Genomic DNA, 15,578 nt, shown 5'->3' on the forward strand with positions numbered 1-15,578 from the left:
AACCCGAGGGCATCGAGCTTTCGCAGCGGCTGGCCCTAGGCTCTGGAATACTTTGCCCCTCCATGTGAGGTCGGCCCAGACCCTGGGGTTTTTTAAATCAACACTTAAAACTCACTTTTTCTCTCTGGCTTTTGTTTAATTATTTTTTTATTCATTTATTTATTTAGTTAGTTATTTATTCATTTAGTTCTTTATTTTAATATTTATAACATAACATAGGATTTCATAAAGTATTTTAAAAATAGTTTATACATTATTCGAATATAGGAATAGTACATAGGATTACTTAAAATACAGTACCTTATATTTCATTTTTTTTTTCCTTTAGACCCTTGCGGTTTATTCTTAAAAACCCTTACCCTTAACCATCCCCCATTTTCCCTCTGCTGGTCTATGGCCTTGTAGAGGGTAACGGGGTACAGAGTCGCTTAGATAAGCGCGGGAGTGCATCTGACGAAGAGATAGGTTGTTGTGCTCACTGTAAAAATATTCACCGTGAAAAAATGCACATAGGCTATTGTACAATTAAAAACAACACCCCAAATGCACAAATGAGGTAAAATCAATGGAAGCCCACTTGCATATTTATTGACAAAATTAAACCTGAATAAACAAACAGGTTGAAAACATCATGAACAGCGTGGTGAAAAAAGGAACTAATTCATGCACGCACTCAAAAGAAAAAAAGAGGCGCAGGGACAACAGGATCATGTCAGTTGTCTATGCAGACCATTCAAAGTCTATCAGCTTCCGGTGAAGGGTGCTCACGTGAGGGTTAATGGAGCTTCGCTTCTTTGCCTTGGAGCCTTTCTCCGGGTTGATGCCCAAGAAGCACCTGTTAATAAGCAAAGATAAGTTTCAGTTTTAAATAGACTCATGTATTTCAGGCAGCATTTATCAGGCGGACAGTCGGAGCCAGGATTCGAACCACCAACCCTACGGTCGATGAACGACCAGCTCTACCAACTGAGCTTCAGTTGCCCCTAATGTAATCACTCATTTAGCATTTTAAATAACGTACATCAACTTTGAGCATCAGTTTCTCCGTAGGCTCCTTGAAGTACACCATAAGGAGCAGGAGGATCCAGGCAGCCTTCTCCGAAGCCTCTGGATCTTATCTGGCCAGAACTTCCCTGATCTTTGGGTTGTCCATTTTCTGGCAGAACTGCAGAATGGTCTGTCCTCTCTGACCCAGGGCCTCTTGCAGCTTTTGAAGGATGTTGACGTCTGTCAAGATGCCAAAGTGGGAGAAAAGCCCTCTCTGAGAAAAGAGAAAAGGCTATTCCTCTTTGACCTCCAACATCGCTGGGGCAGGCATTCTGTTGAGGTACCTCCGCAGGATGACGTAGGTCCTCTCCATCAGAGGTTCTGCTCTCTCTGCCCCACCCATCCCTTCCTCTGTGTACAGACATACAAATACATGTTTGAGAGTACCCAAGTAACATCAATTCAATTCAATGTCCCCACCTCTGGGAAATTTTGAGTGTCAAAATGTCATGCTCTCATCATTACTCATTCTGAATATTAAGGTGGCCTTTTTGCTTAATGTGGGATGTTTATTCAGGTGTCAATTCACCAAAAATAAAAGTAGATTGCATGCCTGAGTAGATGTTCCGCAGATCCCTTTTCAAATCCTCCAACGTTGCCTCGGTCTCCCCCTCTGGTAAGTCTGCTCGGCACCACCTCACACACCTAGGAATAGGAATCATAGGTTAACTCAATACTATTGGGAGCGGTTGTAGCTCAGAAATTAGAGCCGGTCGTCTCATGACCAAAGGGTCGGCGGTTCGAATCCCGGTTCTGACTGTCTACATGTCAAAGTGTCCTTAAAGGGGCAGATTCATGCACATGCATGTTTACTGCATTATAATCTACAATGTATGTTTCATATTTTAGGAAAGAATCCTAAAAAATGGATTTGTGTTTTATGTTTGAGAGAACTTCCAGCATTATTTACTACATTTCCCATGTCTCCTTGCGGGAGGTTTGATTGCACTGCACCTGGTTCACCCTGGAGGAGCCTGACAAGGTTGGAGTTTTTCACAGGCTAGAAAACCAGTCCAGATGACATCATCTGGACCGGTTTTGGAGTGGGAACATTTCAATTATCATGGACACGGTTACAATGACAGCGATTATACAAAATCTACACAAAAGGTTTAAACATTCAATCCAAATAATCTAAGTTAGTCCAGCATGGCAGTGCCCCTTTAACTGGGTGTCCTGAAAAGAGCTATGTAAATGCAAGGAATTATTATTATCATTACTGTAACCTTCAAAACCTTCAACGAAGAATAATTGCAATATCTATATTTTGTCCACCCCTACACATACCCGTATTGGTCGACAGGACCTCTCACCAGTCTAGACTCTCCGGCCACTCCAGTGTGCCGTCTTCCCTCTCGGCCTCGGCGGCGTCGAGCCAGAGTGTTGTTCCTATAAACATTGCGAAGAGGCAAGAGAGAGAGTTTTGTAATCCTTTATCATCCAGAGTGGCGTTGACGAAAGTCTTGAGTGATTGAAACTTTGCTTGCTAGGCAAGGCTTAAAACTCTAGGTAAGCCACAGGTTGCAATGAGGCTAAAAACAGAGTTCAACTTTGTATGTCTGAGCATGCTGCTCTCAAAACATGGCGCTCATCATTCACTGTACTTGACTTGTAAGCGCGAACTTTGCGCTGTCTGATGGTGGGTGTTCTCTGACGAATTCATTAAGTACATTGTAAGAGCAGCAACTAACGTTACTTGGCCAACTTTGACACTGATTTAGATTAGGCCAAATTTGATTAAACCATTATATAATGAAACCACCAAGCATCTAGCGCAAGAAACATTCATTAGCTAGCTAGCATCAGCTAGCCTACAAGTTAGTTAGCCCATGGCTTTAGAATACAACGCTAGCAGCAATGCTAAGCTAACTAGCTTATACCAGAGCCCTATAATATAACTGTGGTTTATATACCAATGGCGACTATGCGAGTCTATCCTGTTAAAGTATTCACTTTTTCACTCGAATACAGTATAAGCCTTCTGCCAACATTTGGAAACGTTACTGACGTTAGTCTACATAGAATGGAACAGTCGGCTCAGCGGCTGGCTAGCACCAGCTAGGCTAACGTTACAGTCACCGGCTTGAAGATGGACATGGCTGCTATCAAGCTAACGTTACTAGCTAACGCTAGCTAGCTATCTATTCGCTACCATGTACAAACCAACACGACACTACTCCAATGGCGTTTGCAATCGAAAGCACATAATATCCACCACTAATCCACATTATGGGCAGTACTTACTTGCTGTTTACCGATGGTAACCGCCTTGGAGAACCTCACAGATGTTCACGTTGCCTCTTGCCTGCATGCAAATTTTCAAATCTCTGGTAGGGTTCCACAAACCGCGATATGATTGGCCATTCTAGCGATGACGCTCGCTGCCTGCGTCTTTGTCGCATACAGCGCGCAAAAATGCACAAAAAGCATCTAACCCGTGAGTCCAGATGGGTCAAATCAAATAGGCTATAGAATGTCTCCGTTCAAATCTTCCAGACGGTTTGAGAAGGCTATGCTGCAGGACACACGCCGGTTAGAATATTCTATTCTGCACATGTGCAATGCTGCACAATTCAAATTTTACAGTAATGGGTTGTGCTATTACAGATGATTTTGAGTACAGTGCTTTACTGTGAAATAATAGTTAAATAATGTTAAATCCAATTTTACTGTAGTTTTATAGATATGTTGTTGTGATATTACAGGGGCTTTTGATTACAATATTTCTCTGTAATATGATACTCTTAAACGCTGTGAAATCCTTGCAATGTTTGCAATATTGTTGTGATATAACAACATTTGATGTGATATTACAGAGGACTTTGATCGCAGTATTTTATTGTGAAATAATAGTTAAATGCTGTGAAATAAATCCAAGGATACAGTCCTTTTTACATGTATTTGTTGGTATATTACAGGGGGCCTTGATTACAATATGTCACTGTAAAATAAGACTGTTAAATGTTGTGAAATGCTGGTAAGTGTTTACAGTCGTGGATGTTTCAAATGTGAACGACAGGCGCGGACAGTTCTCATTGGCAGGTTTCTTCGATGACATTTACATTAACCAATCAGGAGTGTTGTGGACTCATTCCAAACATGCCTGACTTGTCTGCCGTGTTTTGGCTGAATTCTATTTCAAGTGCCGTAGCTCTGGCTGTCGGCTAGAATCCGAAAACCATACATTATACTGCATGTAAGACTATAACTAACCCTTATTACTGTATATTGACCAATGGAAAAAACCCACAGCAACATAACACATAAATAAAACAAGGATAACTGTGACTTATTGTTGAGTAAATTACAGTGTGTTTTAAACCTTGGTCCTCCCTGCAGAGATTTCTCCTCTTTCTATGATTTTTCTTATTCTTAATGATATTGTCAACTGTAGATGTTTAAAATATAGTAAGTTAGGAATTTCATGAAAACATATTTATTTACTTTTGTTTCATCATTGGATATTTTGTGTTTGTGGTGGATTCAATCGAATATTGCGAAAATTATTTATTTAAAAAAAATGTACTTACATTTTACGTTTTTTTTATTTGACACTTTTGTTTTACAGTTTTATGTTTACCTTAAAATTACAAAGAAATATCTTAAAGTCTTATAATAGTAATACACTTTTATATTACGAGTTAAATATTAAATTACAGATAACAATTTTTATTTTACGTACATCTGCATGTATTTTCTGAAAGTTCAAAAATACTGTAAATATTATATAGTACATTTAGAGAGGCTATGCTGCAGGACAAACGCCGGTTTGAATAGTCTATTCTGCACATGTGCAATGCTGCACAATTGATATGTTACATTAATGGGCTGTGCTATATTTACAGATGATTTTGAGTAAATGCTTTACTGTGAAATAATAGTTAAATAATGTGAAATCCAATTTTATTGTATTTTTATAGATATGTTGTTGTGATATTACAGGGGCTTTTGATTACAATATTTCTCTGTAATATGATACTCTTAAATGCTGTAAAATCCTTGCAATGTTTAAAATGTTGTTGTGATATTACAACATTTGATGTGATATTACAGAGGATTTTGATTGCAGTATTTTATTGTGGAATAATAGTTAAATGCTGTGAAATCCAAGGATACAGTCCTTTTTACATGTATTTGTTGGGATATTACAGGGGGCCTTGATTACAATATGTCACTGTAAAATAATACTGTTAAATGTTGTGAAATGTTGGTACATTTTTACCGTGCTCCCTATCTCTGTTTCTTATCCTATATCTAATAGAACTGCTCGTGTCTTGATAGATTGAGTGGGGAAGTTCATGAGATCTTTCTAGAGGGTTATCAAGAATAACTTTTATCCAATTACCTTTTCCCTCTCTATCTGTGTCTGTGTATTCTCTTGTTCCGATTAACCCAGACAAATCTTTTTTCTTGTTTTGTATCTATATCTACGCCGGGATCCGGAGTCGAGGCTGATCCTTTTGCTGTAGTCCTGTGTCTTGGATCCTCTATCCTGAGTTCTGGATTAAGTCGTGGACTTCGGGTCGTGGCTGAACCTGTCTCTGCGGTCCTGCCTTGAGTCTTGTCAGGCTGCTTCCCTGATGGATTCCACAGGATTGTAGCTGACATCCTTGTGGATTCATCTTCTTATTACAGACACATGCATTTCCTAACATTCGGTCTATATGCTGTATAATGTATTATCTCTTCGATTTACACACGGCATATATTGCATGTCTGTCCGTCCTGGGAGATGGATCCCTCCTCTGTTGCTCTCCCTGAGGTTTCTCCCATGTTTTCCCCTTTAAAATTGTGGGTTTTCTCTGGAAGTTTTTCCTTGTATGATATGAGGTTCTAAGGATAGAGGGTTTCGTTTTTCTCATACTGATATTCTGAACAATCTGTGCTGTTGTATTTTCTGTAAAGTGTCTCTACTGTAGGCTATTTTTATTATATGTACAGCACTTTGGCTCAACCAAAAATCGTTTTTAAATGTGCTATATAAATAAAACTTGATTTGATTTGATTTGATATCCTACAGACCCGGTGTCAGAACTAATCTACAGAGGTGGGCATATGATTTTCATGGGAGGGCACACAAAAGAGATTTTCTTTTGGGGGTGCTGTGGGGTAGCTTAACGTTTGATATACCCCTTTCACACCAAGGCTTTTCCCGTTCTAGCTCCGTGCTAGAGCTTTTCTGGTTCAGAACCGGTTCTTCGGTTCAGCTCCCGCTCTGTTCACACCGCTCAGAGCCCGACTGGTGCTGCCGCTGCTGCGTCATGACGTCACCGTTTACGTCGCTGATTTGCTCCCTAATGGCGCTTACTACAACAACAATGGGGGACTGTGTCGGGTCGATGATTGTGTTGCTTTTAATCATACGAAGCCAGATTAAATAAAATAAAGGAGACATGTCATGCTTTTCCGGTTATTACCCGTCCCCTTGTGTGTTATGAAGGTTTTTATGCATGTAAACGGTATCCAGAGTGCAGTGGTTCATTGTTTATTAATGTGTTACAGCGGGATTCACCGACTGCTACAGTGCTGCTCTTCCACAGGATTTTATTTTCCCATTAACTCACAGCAGCGGCCACTGTAAAGTATTCACTGTCCGACTGTCGCACAAGCAGCTGATACATATCCCCAATTCCCCTTAAGTGAATGTGTGTCAGTCTGAATTGACGCTGTTTGGCATCACAACGCTGTTATGAAAGTTTCTCTGGTATAAAATGGGTGATGTTAGCAGAGCAAGCAAAGCTAAACTGACTATAACTTGACGACTTGTTGCTATCCTATTGTGGCATAAGCCGTTTTCTACAGGCACATTTTACCGGCGTATTTTTCATTATGCGTTCTAGTCACTTTGCTCAGCGCTACTGCTTTTTACAACTTTTATTTGCCGTACTCGCCTTTAACTGTTAGCTCAGGTTAATCTCGCCGCCCCCCGTAAGCGTGACGTATGCGGTGCTTGCTTTCTAGACGGACAACTTTTTACGACGCTGAAGTTGGCTTCCGATTCAGAGCATCCGATTCGGCAGTTAAGGGGAAAGTTAAGGGACATTTAATTTACAGCGCTGAGCGAACAATCCTCCGTGTTTGAACCTCTTAAATCGCTGCATAGCCCATTTATTTGGACTGGATTATCCCAGAGAGTCTAAAGACTATTTATAACCCAGTTTGAGATTTGTGAAACCTTTATTCCAGGGCCGGCCCTAGACTTTTGGGGGCCCTAAGCAAGCTTTGGCTTGGGGGCCCCCTCACTCTAGCGCGTTCTCACTACACACAACACGGAACTAACTTTTGTCTTATGATGTTAGCATAAGCTCACATATTGTATAAATAAGCATGTAAACACCGTGGACCTAACATCGTCTAAGGGGGTCCTCACCTCCTCTAGGGGGGTCGGGGGGCATGCTCCCCCGGGAAGATTTTTTTTAAATATTGAATTTAAAAGCATCAATCTGGTGCACTTTGAGAGAAACATTAAGAGATCTATGGATACATATCTCAACACCCATATGAAACAGAACTGTAAACAGATTTTTCTTTATGGATATCTTACAAATCACTATCACTTGTCATATAGTATTTCATAACTCTTTTTCATTTATTCTCTCTGGCTGTCCATCATATAATGTTCACATAGAAACTAGCTGTCAATAGGAATATCATTCAGAAGAATTATAATTTCTTGCAAAAATCTGTCACAAAAAGAGGTTGCACATTTAAATTCCAGTGTTGTTATGGCAACGTCAGTGGCCAAACAGCCACATTTACTGCTGCAAATACATTCAAACATGCTGTTGACATGTAAAGCAGTGGCAACTATGCCACCATTTCAGCTGACTTTTTCTCAGAAATACTGTCACATAACATCCATATATTTCAGTGCTAGGTTGATGCTTAGCTAAGCTAACTGTGAAACACTTTAACTGACAGGACTCCGGATCAAATGTGTACTGTAAGGTAGCTTCTAGCTTCATGTCGAACAGTAAGTCAACATTTCCCAGAGAGCTTTCTTTGAAATCACCAGATAACGCTAAAAAACATTACATTTAGATTATATGACAAAGTGTTTATTTAATATATCTGGCTAGCTATAGCTGCTTGCTAACGGTTTAGCTTACCCCCGCGATTCAAAGTAACGTCAACGTAGCTGTAATTTATGCTTTGCTTACATGTTCGCATTACTTGGAAGTTTACTGACATTTACATACCTTGTTTACCTGGCTCAAGTGATTGCTCTGGGGTTGTTGTGTGAGCCACCACTTTAAAATTGTCGTATTTTTTAAGAAAATGTTTTCTTATGTCCATCTTCAAAAACTCTGAGTCCGACTGACAGTTTATTTTAAACATTGTCACAGCTCACATGATAGGTACCTGTCAGCCAATAAGACAGATGTTTACTTCCATTCAACTCTCTGGCTGGTCTGGTGTCTTGCCTCTGTTGCATTCACTGAACACGGGAAATTACAATCCTGCCGTCCTCTCTTGTGTCATGATGAGGTTCAGGTAAAGCACGGTTAATGTATTATATTATTGACTCGATAATATAATACATTACTTTGAGAGTAGGCAATCTAGGCATATTAACACAATTAATTAAACATACTTATCACGGCGACGGTGTACTGAGATTTATTTATTTTTTAAATTTAAAATTTAAAATTTTTTTTTTTTTTTGCTAGGGGGCCCCTTAGTGGCTGCGGGGCCCTAAGCGGCCGCTTATGTCGCTTAATGGGTCGGGCCGGCTCTGCTTTATTCTATTTGTGAAAATACAAAAAAGGGAGATTTCAGTGCTTTTTTCACATGTAGACCACATTAGACCAGGCCCTGGTCTAAAACCACTAGACCTAGACTCATCAAATCTGGACTGGATTATCCCACAGAGGCTAAAAATTCTTTATAACACAGTTTCAGATTTGTGAAACCTTTATTCTATTTGTGAAAATACAAAAAAGGGAGATTTCAGTGCTTTTTTCACATGTAGACCACATTAGACCAGATCCTGATCTGAAACCACTAGACCTACACTCAGCAAATCTGGACTGGATTATCCCAGAGAGGCTAAAAATTCTTTATAACACAGTTTCAGATTTGTGAAACCTTTATTCTATTTGTGAAAATACAAAAAAGGGAGATTTCAGTGCTTTTTTTTACATGTAGACCACATTAGACCAGGTCCTGATCTGAAACCACTATACCTAGACTCATCAAATCTAGACTGGATTACCCCAGAGAGTCTACTGATTCTTTATAACACAGTTTTAGATTTGTGAAACCTTAATTCTATTTGTGAAAATACAAACAAGGGAGATTTTGCTGCTTTTTTTTAATCTAGACCACATTAGACCAGGTCCTGATCTGAAACCACTTGACCTAGACTCATCAAATCTGGACTGGATTATCCCAGAGGGTCTAAAGATTCTTTATAACACAGTTTCAGATTTGTGACACCATAATTCTATTTGTGAAAATACAAACAAGGGAGATTTTGCTGCTTTTCTTTTTAATCTAGACCACATTAGACCAGGTCCTGATCTAAAACCACTAGACTCAGACTCATCAAATCTGGACTGGATTATCCCACAGAAGCTAAAGATTCTTTATAACACAGTTTCAGATTTGTGAAACCTTAATTCTATTTGTGAAAATACAAACACAGGTGGAAGGCTGAGGTTGCTGCAGCAGGACAGGATCAGAATCAGAGAAAGAACCTCCCAGCTGGGCTAGCCTTTATGCGTTCTTGAGGCCCCGCCTCTAGATGGACGGGCACAAACAGGACGACACTCCCAGTACCTGCCAGAGGAAAGCAAGGCCGGGAGCACAGACAGGCAGAAGGGGGGAGGGGTCGTCACAACAGGTTCTTTTGTTTTGTTTTATTGTTCTGTCTTTTTATTTCCAACGTTAAGCTTACAGCCTATGGTACAAACCGAGCAGCACAGCTGCAGTCTCTTCGTAAGAAAATACACAAGCATAAAATGTCAGACTATCACCAAGCAGCTGAGAAAACCATGGAAAAAGCAAAAGAAAAGACATTGGAAACATTGACTTCTGAAATGCAAAGGGATCACTTCTTAACTACTGATAGGGTATTTCGTACAGTTTACAAGATTGTGAAATCTGGAAGGCCTTTCACAGATCTACCGTCCGATATTGATCTGCAAGTCTTGAATGGACTAGACATGGGAAGAACTTTACATTCAGACTATTCCTGTGCAACAATCAGCCAACACATAGCAAATGAAATGCGAAAGAGAGTAGTTGGAAAGGTCCTTCAAAGTGGAACAAAACTTTCTGTTATGATAGATGAAGCTACAACTGACAGTAAAAAATCAGTATTGATCATTTATATTAGAGCGAGCTTAGGGATGAGTGAAGAGCCCCTAACATTCTTCTTGGATCTAGTTGAGCTTTCTGCTACCAATGCAGGTGAAATCTATCAAGCTCTAATGAAAAATCTGTCACATCATGGCTTCTCTGAAGCTATTCTGAGTGAACGCTTTGTTTGCTTTGCATCAGATGGAGCTTCTGTAATGCTTGGAAGTAAAGCAGGTGTTGCAACCAAAATCGTAGAAAAGTTTCCAAACGTAATGGTGTGGCACTGCATGAACCACCGTCTTGAGCTGAGTGTTGGAGATGCTGTTGAAGAAACTGTAGGGATGAATGACTTCCAGTTTTTCTTTGACAAAGTGTACAGTCTCTATCATGCATCGGCCAAAAACCGCCGTGAGCTCACTGAATGTTGTGAGGAACTTGCTTTACAGTGTCTGAACATAGGGAGAATTCTCAGCACTAGATGGGTGGCATCCAGTTACAGGACCATTAAAGCTGTATGGCAGCAGTACCCTGCAATCCACAAGCACTTTTCCAATGCCTCAGTTGATCCTAAAAGAAGTTCAACAGAGAAATGCATGTTCAGTGGTTTAATAGATGGCCTTTCTAATGTCACCTTTGTGCACAATCTTGGAATCATGTATGATGCTTTAGAAGAGTTGTCTGAATTCTCTCTCTCTCTTCAAGACAGAAACATGACGCTCCCCAAGGCTGTAGCAATACTCAGTCGGCAGGTCCATGTGTTGAAGTCCATGGCAGAGCAGCCTGGACCAGCGGCAGAAGTGGCTCAGACTGCAATCGGTTTGAAGCTATTCCAAGGGGTGCCACTAACAAATAATTTAAGACACAGCAGAGAAATAAACCACCAACATTTTTTTCATGCTTTGGCTGCTAAAATTGAGACAAGAATGGGATCACTGCCTGGAAAACAGAGAAGCAAAGAAGAGTACCAGAGCTTTCTTGACAATGTCAAAGTGCTGCAGCCATCAAACTGGCCAGATGTGTGTGGTGTTCGTTATGCCGAAAAGGAAATACAGGAACTCTGCTCCTTTTTCAAGCTTGATGATGGCAGACAAATTCAGAGAGGAATGAGGGAATATGTTGATATGGTGAAACTCAAAACTGTTGAATGAATGAAATGACACCACAAGCACCAGAAGAGCTAAAACCCCTCCTTCAAGCAGTGAACACACTGGTCATCTCCACAGCTGAGTGTGAGCGTGGGTTCAGTCAGATGAACATTTTAACCACAACTAGAAGCACGCTAGAGGTAAAAAGTATGTCAGCCTTGCTTTTCATCAAGTGTGTTGGCCCTCCACTACAAATGTTCAAACCAGAAGTTTATGTCAAGTCTTGGCTTCAAAGTCATAGCTTGGCTAATGATCTGAGAGCAAGAGCCCGGAAAGTTGTCATTAAAAAACATGATTATGAAACTCTTTGGAAGATCCTATGAGATACTACAGTATAGGGGAGAATTGGGTTGGTAGCCATTGAATAAAACTGTTTATTTGTATTTGTATATCATATTATATGTATTATTTTCAGATTTTGTAAATAGTATATTTGTTTAATCCATGTTCTTGCACTTCAATTAAAATGGACTTGACTAGAGAGGATTCATGTTCAATGTTTTGTGAGGTTTTGTTTCAACATTTAATGGATGAATTCCCAGTAGATTTATAGGTATTGTGAGTGTGAAGTTGAAGTTGAAGTTGCACTTGCACCCAGTGGGAAAATGTGTCCTCTGCATTTACCCTAACTATGTGGGAGCAGTGGTAGCCATGGGACCAACTCTAATTCTGAGGTGCCTTGGTCAAGATCAATGACAGGAGTATCTGACACGTAATATATCCATAGCATGCAAGTTGTTTTACAGTAATAGAATATAATAATTATCTTTGTGCTTAAACACTAATCAAAAGGGTACAACGTTGGTCTCCCACCAAATGCGCTGTCATCAGATCAAATTAAGGGCCCTTAAGGCAGTCAGCACCAAACATATATCCAGTCTACTCAACTACCCTGAATTGCAGGTTAGTTTTTGTTTTTAATCTCCGGGGGGGGGGGGGCATGCAGATCCACCATCCCCCCTGGCTTTTTTTTACAACTTGACCACTGGTCACGCGCCTCAACCCTGCATTACAATAGGCAGGGACACTCTGCTGTCGCCCATCAGCTGAAAATAGTTAACTAATTAGAGGGGCGTGGCCCCACAGCTGTGAGAACTCAGCAATCAGGTGTCCATCTTAGGTAGCTCTTTCCTGGAGCTTCAGCGTCAGACAGACGAAGACTGACAAAGACATTGGAGTCCTGCGGGAGTCAAGAGGGAGGCAAAGAGGAGGCAAATCCTACTTTGATTGAGCTAAGTATCGCTGGTGTTTTATTTTATTTGGTTTTCTAGCCCCTCATGCTATAATCATGTGTATTTTCTCCATTCCTGTTCATGTGTCTTCTCGCAATCATCACTGGCCCTGTGTATCTCCTAATCGATATAACCGGCCCGCTCTCGTCTATCCCACATGCTCCACTGAGATCCAACATCTAGTTTCAGGTGGCCTGTGGAACTGCCAGTCAGCTGTTCCTAAGGCTGACTTCATCTCTGGCTAAGCTTCCCTGCAGTCTCTGGATTTCCTTGCTCTCACTGAGACCTGGATTACTCCTTCCAACACATCCACCCCAGCAGCTCTCTCCACAGCATATTCCTTCACCCACACACCCAGACCCTCTGGCAGAGGAGGTGGCACTGGTCTCCTGCTCTCTCCCAACTGGAGCTTTTCCCTCTTCAAGCTACCTAACTTCACTCCTTCCACCTTTGAATTCCATGCCGTCACAGTAACCCATCCTATACAATTAACCATTGTTGTTCTCTACCGTCCACCAGACGCCTTGGGGGACTTCTTGGAGGAATTAGATAATCTCCTCTCACACATCCCTGAAACTGGCCCTCCCGCTGTACCTCTCGGAGACTTCAACCTCCAGACAGGGAAGATAGACGAACTAACATCTCTGTTAACCACCTTTGCTTTCTCACTGTCTCCATCCCCACCAACTCATAACACTGGCAATGTCCTTGATCTCATATTCTCAAGGAACTGCACTACTTCTAACCTCTCTGTAAACCCGCTCCACACCTCTGATCACTTCTTCATTTCATTCTCTCTACCCCTTTCCAAACATAACAAACTAATCTCTTCTAATTCTGCACCTGTCCCCCGTAACCTCCGTTCCCTCTCCCCCTCTACCTTTGCCTCATCGGTGCTCTCAGCCCTCCCTTCCTCTGACTCGTTCCAAGTCCTGCATCCAAACTCTGCTGCAGAAACTCTCCTCTCTACTCTCTCATCTTCTCTGGACTCTCTCTGTCCTCTCACATCTCGGCAGGCTCATCAGTCCCCTCCTGCTCCCTGGCTAAATGACGCACTGCGTGCTAATAGAACCATCCTTAGGGCAGCAGAGCAGAAATTGTGGAAATCTAAACACCATGACGACCTCCTAACCTATCAGGCTCTCCTCTCCTCTTTCTCTGCTTCGATCTCTCAGGCAAAAAGCACTTTATTTCAAGATAAGATCCAATCTTCCTATTCCAACCCCAAAAAACTATTTTCTATCTTCTCCACCCTCTTGGACCCCCCCAAAGCCCCTTACCCCTCTACCCTTCTGTCAAGCGACTTTGTTAACTACTTTGAAAAAAAGGTTGATGATATTCGCTCTTCATTTCCTGACTCACCTTTACTCACCGCTGGGTCACCAGACCCTCACTTCACCCACACACTGACCTCCTTCTCCCCTCTCTCTCCAAGTGAGGTTCTTACCCTCATTACCTCTGCCCGTCCTACCACCTGTCCTCTGGACCCTATCCCCTCAAACCTCCTTCAGACTATCGCTCCTGATATTCTACCGTTTCTCACCCATTTCATCAACACTTCTCTAACTTCTGGTCACTTTCCAAACACTCTCAAGGAGGCAAGAGTAAACCCTCTCCTAAAGAAACCCACTCTCAACCCGTCTGATGTTACAAACTACAGGCCTGTCTCTCTCCTCCCGTTCCTTTCTAAAACAGTTGAACGCGCTGTCTTTAAACAACTCTCCTGTTATCTACATCAGAACAACCTTCTGGATCCGCACCAGTCTGGTTTCAAGGCAGGTCACTCAACAGAAACTGCTCTCCTTGCTGTCACTGAGGAACTGCACACGGCTAAAGCAGCCTCCCTCTCCTCTGTCATCATCCTTTTGAACCTGTCTGCTGCATTCGACACGGTGAATCATCAGATCCTCCATAGCACTCTCCAAGAACTTGGAGTTTCAGGCTCTGCACTTTCCCTCCTCACCTCATACCTCAAAGACTGCACCTACAGGGTAACTTGGACAGGGTCCGAGTCCGACCCTTGTCAATTAACTACAGGGGTCCCTCAGGGCTCTGTTCTTGGTCCCCTCCTCTTCTCCTTGTACACAAACTCGCTCGGATCAGTCATTAGCCCCCATGGTTATTCATACCACTGCTACGCTGACGACACCCAATTAATTCTGTCCTTTCCCCGCTCAGAGACCCAGGTCGTCGAACGCATCTCTGCTTGTCTAGCTGACATCTCTCAGTGGATGTCGGCTCCTCACCTCAAGCTCAACATTGACAAGACTGAACTGCTTTTCCTTCCGGGAAAAGATTGTCCCACTCTTGACCTAACAATCAACATCGGCACCTTTGTTGTTTTCCCGACTCAGACTGCAAGGAATCTGGGTGTGACCCTAGATAACAAACTGTCCTTCACTGCAAACATCGCTGCTACAACCCGCTGCTGCAGATACACGCTTTACAACATCAGGAGAATACGTCCCCAGCTTACCCAGAAAACCGCAGGTTCTGGTCCAGGCTCTCGTCATCTCATGCCTAGACTACTGCAACTCCCTCCTGGCTGGTCAACCTTCCAAAATTCTCCCACACCACGCCGCTCCTCTGCTCCCTTCACTGGCTTCCAGTAACTGCTAGAATCCACTTCAAGACACTGGTACTTGCGTACCATGTTGTGAATGGATCTGGCCCTTCCTACATCCAGGACATGGTTACACTGTACACCCCAGCACGTGCACTCCGCTCTGCATCAGCCAAACAGCTCGCTGCACCCGCACTGCGAGGGGGACCCAAGTTCCCATCAGCAAAAACACGTGGGTTTGCTATCCTGGCTCCAAAATGGTGGAATGAGCTCCCCATTGAAATCAGG

At 42.1% G+C, this 15,578-nt stretch overlaps 1 long non-coding RNA gene across 1 annotated transcript; it reads right to left on the minus strand.

The window, feature by feature from the left end:
- Nucleotides 1-572: 572 nt before the first annotated feature.
- On the minus strand, nt 573-3,595 carry LOC307042088. Its single transcript, XR_013808992.1, has 5 exons — nt 3,292-3,595; nt 2,335-2,436; nt 1,601-1,692; nt 1,022-1,398; nt 573-835 (listed from the first exon to the last, which is right to left on the minus strand). It is a non-coding gene; the product is annotated as an uncharacterized lncRNA (long non-coding RNA).
- Between the last annotated feature and the right edge of the window lie 11,983 nt (nt 3,596-15,578).

This window comes from Notothenia rossii (genome assembly GCF_949606895.1).
Source record: "Notothenia rossii genome assembly, chromosome: 5".
Lineage (NCBI taxonomy): Eukaryota > Metazoa > Chordata > Actinopteri > Perciformes > Nototheniidae > Notothenia > Notothenia rossii.